Source organism: Heptranchias perlo, chromosome 8 (genome assembly GCF_035084215.1).
Source record: "Heptranchias perlo isolate sHepPer1 chromosome 8, sHepPer1.hap1, whole genome shotgun sequence".
NCBI classification, from domain to species: domain Eukaryota; kingdom Metazoa; phylum Chordata; class Chondrichthyes; order Hexanchiformes; family Hexanchidae; genus Heptranchias; species Heptranchias perlo.
In genome coordinates this window covers 85,384,508-85,393,180 of record NC_090332.1, presented here as the reverse complement: position 1 = coordinate 85,393,180, position 8,673 = coordinate 85,384,508, and positions in this window count along the sequence as shown.

Genomic DNA, 8,673 nt, shown 5'->3' with positions numbered 1-8,673 from the left:
ATTGTAGCAGGGCGGGTGAACAAATTAAGTACCTGGGAATTTTTAGTTAAGAAAGAGGAGAAAATGACTCTGAATATGAAGTCAAGCAAATTTTTGTAGGCTCCTCAAACAGACTGCAAATACGATGAATAATGTCACATCAGAAAGATAGTGCCTGGCTGTTTCGAGCAGAACCATCTTCAAGATAAGTATGCATTGACCAGAAATCAGAACAAAAGCAAAGAGCTCCTATATACTCCAGATGAAGCTAATTGTTATTCGGATAAAATATTGTGTTCTCTCGCTTGGAGTTGTTGGATTTTAGAAGATTGATGCAGCAACAAAATACACGGGCAAATGACAATGGGGGAGGATTTCCCTGCTGTCTACCCTACTTACCGCCACTTTCCGGGACGGCCATGTGGAAGGTTAAGTGGGAATCGAACCTGGAAGCTTCATGATCTGTATGGTTCAGCTAAACACTCGCTAAAATCTCCACTGTGGGAAGGGGGGGGGGGTGCGGGAGTACACACTGGGTATATGATAGGAACTTTCTGTACCTTGGTCAGAGTACTGGAACATTTCTTAGGGCTGCCTATTTACGTCATCCCTATTTTCTGCATCTCAACTACTGTCCTGAATTTGATGGAAATGGAACTGCTTATTAAGCTATAGAAGTAATTTTACCAGTTTGTGGTCCCAGCATGTATTGTGCCCGAATTCCTGATAGATGCTCTGGTAAGCGATACTACATCAGGGATGTGAACTCATAAACTTACCCCTTACTTTTACTTTAATTTATTTCTTCCCTGTCATGGAGTTATTTTAAGCCCAAAAAGGCATAAGGTGTTGGCAGACCTACTCAATAATGAGCTCTATTTGTTTTGTGTCTTTCTTACAATTTCAATCCATTCAGCATACCGTGAATCTGCAGCAGGTCTTTAAATACACTGGGTGCATCATTAGCAAATCATTTGCATCTTCTCCCCAATTATCTGCCTCTTGCAAATAATGTACAGTCAGGACTTCCACAGCAGCTGCATCTAAAATGAAAAATGTTAAAGTTAAGGATAGAGTTAGACTAAAAGGCAGATGTGTGTCTTGTGCCATCCAGTGGCAAGCTATAGCTATAGCAAAGAAAGGAAGATCTTGTATTTACAAAGCACCTTATCACACTTCTCAGAAACATCCCAAAATAATTCCCATACAATGAATTAATTTTTGAAGGGCCGTTACACTTACGTAGGCAAATGTGGCAACCATATTGCACACTTCAAGGCCCCACAAACAGCAATGAGATGAACGGACCAGTTAATCTATTTTTAGGGGTCTTTATTGTGGGCAGGATATTGGCCAGGATCCAGGGAGAACTTCCTGCTCTTCAAATAGTGCAGTGGGATCTTTAACATCCACCTGACCTGGCAATTGGGGCCTTGGTTTAACATCTCATCCAAAGGGTGGCACCTACAGTGTAGCACTCCCTCAATACTGTATTGATGTGTCAGTTTAGATTATGTGCTCAAGACCAGGAGTGGGGTTTTAACCCACAATCTTCTGACTCAGAGTGCCACCGACTGAGCCAAGCTGGCACTGGTAATGGTGATGACATATGCGTTTCATTGAAGTGTAAGGAAAATGGGCGCTGAGTCAAAGGAGAGATTGTGAAGGGTGACCAAAGAGGAGGGTTTTAAAGGAGGGGAAGAAGGTGGAGAGGCAGAGGGGTATAGGGAGTGGCTTCCAGGGAGTGGAAGCTAGGCGGCTGAGGGCACGGCCACCAATGGTGGGGCAAAGGAAGGTGTCAGGGGTAAAAGGAAGGAGGCCGGAGTCAGAGGAATGTAGAGTATGGGGGGGGGAGCAGAAAGAGACTGTGGAGTTGGAGGAGGTTACAGAGGTATGGAGGGGCGCGACTGTGGGGAGATTTAAACACAAAGGTGAGAATTTTACAATTTGAGGCATTAGGGGACCAGGAGCCAATGTAGGTCAGCAGGGAAGCGTGTGATTGGGCAAATGTAATGGTGTGGGGTAGGATGAATAATGGGTGTCACAGCGAACGATATCAAGGGAGGCTGTGAGTTGATCTGAGAGGGACTCGAGCCTGGGATAGCTGACGGAGAGAACACAACGAGTAATGTTGGATAAGAATGATTGAGGGGAGCCGTGGTCCTGGAGAAGAGGGGGGAGGTGAAAGGGGCTATGGCTGGGAAAGAGGTACGGATGGAAGTACCTGTACGGAGTGAGTGAGTGCGTAGGAGGGAAACAGAGCAGGAAGGTTAACCAAGACAGTACTAGCCCACTCCTCGGGGGAGGTTTCTGGCTTCAAACTCCCTCTGTGCCCTCATCACCAACGACGTTCAATGTGGCCTCTTTAAAGAGTCCCCTAGCTGGAGTCTGTGTCCTCCTGTTGTGTCCTGCAAGTGGAGGAGCAGCATTGAGATGTTAGAAGTTTTCAGAGGGCTTTCGATGACACCCAAGTGCTGCATCCCGGCGAGTGTGTAAATAAATGATCATGCATCATTCATGAGTTAGAATGATTTGCTGTTTGAAGCTCTTTTAAGATGTCAAGTGTGTAGATGTTCGAGCATATCCCATGCATAAAGAATATACTGCTGGAACTTCAAATATTCAGTCTGAATACATTAGAGGGCATTGAACCAATTTCTCCTCTCACATCTATATAAACTTCTCGAGGGCAATTAGGGATGGGCAATAAATGCTGGCCTCGCCAGCGACGCCCACATCCCATGAACGAATAAAAAAAAAGATCAGATTTCTACAATACACAAACAAGGTACATAAGATGCCGGTGCAGCTTGTTCTGGACTGCCTTACATAACTAGTTCAGCGTAATTTAATAGTTATGCCCTGAGCCAATTAATACAGAACTAAACTCCAAACCAAGTGAAATTAGCTAAATCTTCTTGCCAGAGTTATTAAAGATAGATTCAGACACAGATGTTGCAACTGTGACTAAATTTAATCGACTTCTACGTTAAAGTGACTAACATTCCGTGGATCCTTCCCGGACCAAAGAAAACATTTTTTAAAAGTATCTTCAACTCCAACAAAAGCCAGGATTCTTTTTTAAGGTTATCAATCCCCTCCGGCCGAGGGCTTCGCACAGGCAAACTGACATGAAATACTTTCTTGAATGCACATGTAGGGCAGCTACTTGTTATATGTTGCTATTGAGTAGCCTTACTTACCTTGCCACCTTGTTTCACATCTGCTCCTTTTGTTGACCACGGTCGCTACCATCTGACAGGCAAACTGCACCGCTATACTATAGGGAGGGCGCCCTCAACGCCAAGCAAGGCAAACCTCCCTCGCACCCATCAATGGCAACAGTGCCTTCACTTTGCCATCCATCAAATATGAGCATTTGGGATCCGCACCAATTCTGTCACTTAAGAGACTCCATTTACTGCCTCTACATTTTTGTTGCATCCATTTTTTATTTGCCCTTCACATTCAGTAACTTACCTTTAATTGGTTCCTTGCCTTTAAATGGTTGTTGTTCCGATGGGCGCTCCCAGCAGTCAGCAGAATCAACACTAAGACCTCGCTATGAATGGATAATTACCCCAATCTGGAACGCTTGGCCAGAACAACTGCGTGGAGGACAGGTGGGCACGCTGCATCGATCATGCTGCTGTCATGCTGCCAATGGAAAATATACTCATTAGTTCTGCTGACTTGTAATATTTGCAGTGTTGATACCAATTAAAGGATCAGCCTTTGTTAAAATAGCTGGCAAAGGAATTTCATCCAGGTGTCAAAGGGGCTGATAATGTGGTCCCCACACAGCGCTGTTGGTGCCAACGCAGTTCAATCATGTCTGTGTGCAAATAAGCTGGCATTGCCCGATGCGGTCAGCTCATTTGAATATTGTTCTAGCACTCTTAGCATATGGTTCATGTAAGGAATCTTACAACACCAGGTTATAGTCCAACAAATTTATTTTAAAATCACAAGCTTTTGGAGATTATCCCCTTCGTCAGGTGAATGAGTGAAAAGGTTCTCAAATCGCATATCTTATACTAGGCTGGGACAGCATCACACCAATCAAAAGGTGTCGTTGTTATTCAAACAGGCCAGTCACGGAGAACAGCACGTCCCAGTACACTGGATATACATTGTGTCAATTACACAGACAGGCAGAAAGAAACCCAAAATGGCAGAGAGAGAGAGAGAATATTAAAAAACATAATTTTTTTCCCCTTTTTGCTGGTGGGGTTACGTGTAGCGTGACATGAACCCAAGATCCCGGTTGAGGCCGTCCTCATGGGTGCGGAACTTGGCTATCAACTTCTGCTCGACGATTTTGCGTTGTCGTGTGTCTCGAAGGCCGCCTTGGAGAACGCTTACCCGAAGATCGGTGGCTGGATGTCCTTGACTGCTAAAGTGTTCCCCGACTGGGAGGGAACCCTCCTGTCTGGCGATTGTTGCACGGTGTCCGTTCATCCGTTGTCGCAGTGTCTGCATGGTCTCGCCAATGTACCATGCTCCGGGGCATCCTTTCCTGCAACGTATGAGGTAGACAACGTTGGCCGAGTCACAGGAGTATGAACCATGTACCTGGTGGGTGGTGTCCTCTCGTGTGATGGTGGTATCCGTGTCGATGATCTGGCATGTCTTGCAGAGGTTACCGTGGCAGGGTTGTGTGGTGTCGTGGACGCTGTTCTCCTGAAAACTGGGTAACTTGCTGCGAACGATGGTCTGTTTGAGGTTGGGTGGCTGTTTAAAGGCGAGTAGTGGAGGCGTGGGGATGGCCTTAGCGAGGTGTTCGTCGTCATCGATGACATGTTGAAGGCTGCGGAGAACATGGTGTCGTTTCTCCGCTCCAGGGAAGTACTGGACGACGAAGGGTACTCTGTTGGTTGCGTCCCGTGTTTGTCTTCTGAGGAGGTCTATGCGATTCTTCGCTGTGGCCCATCGGAATTGTCGATCGACAAGTCGAGCGTCATATCCCGTTCTTACGAGGGCGTCTTTCAGCATCTGTAGGTGTCCATCGCGTTCCTCCTCGTCTGAGCAGATCCTGTGTATTCGTAGGGCCTGTCCATAGGGGATGGCCTCTTTGACGTGGTTAGGGTGGAAGCTGGAAAAGTGGAGCATCGTGAGGTTGTCCGTGGGCTTGCGGTAGAGTGAGGTGCTGAGGTGCCCATCTTTGATGGAGATTTGTGTATCCAAGAAAGAAACCGATTCTGAGGAGTAGTCCATGGTGAGTTTGATGGTGGGATGGAACTTGTTGATATTATCGTGTAGTCTCTTCAGTGATTCTTCGCCGTGGGTCCATAGGACGAAAATGTCGTCGATGTATCTGGTGTATAGCGTTGGTTGGAGGTCCTGTGCAGTGAAGAAGTCGTGCTCGAACTTGTGCATGAAAATGTTGGCGTATTGGGGTGCGAATTTGGTCCCCATGGCCCTCGTAAGAACGGGATATGACGCTCGACTTTTCGATCGACAGTTCCGACAGGCCACAGCGAAGAATCGCATAGACCTCCTCAGAAGACAAACATGGGACGCAACCAACAGAGTACCCTTCGTCATCCAGTACTTCCCTGGAGCGGAGAAACTACACCATGTTCTCCGCAGCATTCAACATGTCATCGATGACGACGAACACCTCGCTATGGCCATCCCCACACCTCCACTACTCGCCTTTAAACAGCCACCCAACCTCAAACAGACCATCGTTCGCAGCAAGTTACCCAGTTTTCAGGAGAACAGCGTCCACGACACCACACAACCCTGCCACGGCAACCTCTGCAAGACATGCCAGATCATCGACACGGATACCACCATCACATGAGAGGACACCACCCACCAGGTGCATGGTTCATACTCCTGTGACTCGGCCAACGTTGTCTACCTCATACGTTGCAGGAAAGGATGCCCCGGAGCATGGTACATTGGCGAGACCATGCAGACACTGTGACAACGGATGAACGGACACCGCGCAACAATCGCCAGACAGGAGGGTTCCCTCCCAGTCGGGGAACACTTTAGCAGTCAAGGACATTCAGCCACCGATCTTCGGGTAAGCGTTCTCCAAGGCGGCCTTCGAGACACACGACAACGCAAAATCGTCGAGCAGAAGTTGATAGCCAAGTTCCGCACCCATGAGGACGGCCTCAACCGGGATCTTGGGTTCATGTCACGCTACACGTAACCCCACCAGCAAAAAGGGGAAAAAAATTATGTTTTTTAATATTCTCTCTCTCTCTCTCTCTGCCATTTTGGGTTTCTTTCTGCCTGTCTGTGTAATTGACACAATGTATATCCAGTGTACTGGGACGTGCTGTTCTCCGTGACTGGCCTGTTTGAATAACAACGACACCTTTTGATTGGTGTGATGCTGTCTCAGCCTAGTATAAGATATGCGATTTGAGAACCTTTTCACTCATTCACCTGACGAAGGGGATAATCTCCGAAAGCTTGTGATTTTAAAATAAATTTGTTGGACTATAACCTGGTGTTGTAAGATTCCTTACATTTGTCCACCCCAGTCCATCACCGGCATCTCCACATATGGTTCATGACAGTGAGGGATACCAGGGGTGGGGAGCAGGTGCTGAATTTTGACTTCCAGCAGAAAATGAAGAGCTGCTGGTCACCTATGGAGTGACAGATTGTTCTCCCGGATGGAGATAGCAACAGGAGGGAGAGACAGGGAAAAAGGAGGGGTAAAACAACAGCCAGGGGAAGCTTTTTATTTTGATACCAGCGTCTCACCTTCAGCTGCTCAGGTGCTCCACTTTGCATTATGGAGAGGCCCCCTAATTTGAATAATTTTCTCATCACTAATGAGCCCGGCCCATAGCTTGTACTCAGGCTCTGGATATCCTTCATTCTGGCCGACCGCAGGTCAACTCCCAATTATGTGTCACGATTAGACCAAAAGTGGTTTTGGGGTCTTTTCTACTTTTCTTACTCAAGATACTTCAGGTTGTGTATTTTTAAATTACTCGCATAGTTAAGTCTTGTCCCCCCATGACCTTGAGAATATATTCATTGGCCCCCCGATAGCCCAGAAAAAGAAAGAGAAAACCTTTCTGTTGACTACTTTGGCAGACGGATCTATCCTGTGTCTCCACAGGAATTCCCCCCACGCCAAACACCAGCCCACACTTCCTGCACACCCAGTGAACTCTGGTGCAGCCGTCCTCCATTACCAGCACCTGCTGTCCAAGGGAAAATGGGAGCAGTGGTTAAGGTCTAAAATTGTTAAACTCAATGTTAAGGCCGTAAGTGCCTGGCAGAGAGATGAGGTGCTGTTCCTCGAGCTTGCGTTCAGCTTCATTGGAGGCCGAGGACAGAGAGGCCAGGACGGGATGGAAAATTAAAATGGCAAGCGGCCGGAAGCTCAGGGTCGCGCTTGCGGACTGAACGGAGGTGTTCAGCAAAGCAGTCAACTAATCTGCGTTTGGTCTCCCCAATGTAGAGGAGACTGCTACATTATAGAGCCGCCTGGAAGTGGAGGAAGTGGGGGCTGATGCTCGGGGTGGGGATCCCCTTTGGGTGCACGGCTGGCCTGCCTGTCTTTCTTCTGCCAGGTTCCTGGCCCACAGGAGGCTTTTCCTCAGCCAGATTTTCCATGCTTCCTTCCCTGTCTGCTATTCTCCTAGAACCGTTTACACCTCCTCTAGGCCCATCTTTTGTTTCTATACTTGCCTCATTATTGCCTCGCACAATCATCACTTTTGTCATTCAGTCAGTCCTGCCCTCCATCCTATCACAGACCTCTCCTTTTTTGTTCTTCACCTGCCTCCTTTTCCCTGGCTCTGCACTTGCTTAAAAGCTGTTCATCTCTAACATTTTCCAGTTGTGGTGAAAAGTCATCGACCTGAAACGAGAACTCTGTTTCTCTCTCCACGGATGCTGCCTGACTTGCCGAGAGTTTCCAGCGATTTCTGTTTTTATTTCAGATTTCCAGCATCCGCAGTAATTTGCTTCAACTCATTAAATACTCCTGAAAACAATCACTGAAACTCCCTGCTTTGAATAACTGTTGGGCAGATTCAAAAATAACTTGCGATCATACATATAACTGAGCCTTATTGAACATACTGAACGTGACTTAACTTCTTCCTTCAGCTTTTAAGTTATAAAGTCAGACTGGACTTTCCTTGTAACGTCCGATCAATTTAGGCTAGGACATGATCTTAACTGCAACTGATTTTTATCTGCTTCTTTCTGGGATGTTAGGTAGAGGAAAAAGGGGCGGAGACTTATTGCATCCTGTCACCAACCTGATTGTGCCATCCCCCCACTTCATCCAAAACTCTCCTGCCCATATCCTACTCTGTACCAAATCCCACTGCCCTACCATTCCTATCCTCACTGACCTACACTCGCTCCCGGTCATCCGATGCCTCATATTTAAAATTCTCATCCGTATTTTAATCCCTTCAGGGCCACATCCCTCCCCGTCTCTGAAACCTCCTCCAGCACTACAACCCCCTCTCCCTCTACAATTCTCTCCAGCATCCTGTGCATTGCCCTTCTCTTCACCCATCATTGGTAGACGTGCCTTCAGCCGTCCAGACCCCACACTCTGGAATTTCCTCCCGAAAACTCTTCACCTCTCCACCTCCCCCTCCGCCTCTAAGGCTCTCCTTAAAAAACGTCTTTTTGACGGAACTTTTGGCCCTTCCTCCTAATTTCCTTCTTTGGTTCGGCGTCCATATTTTTGAT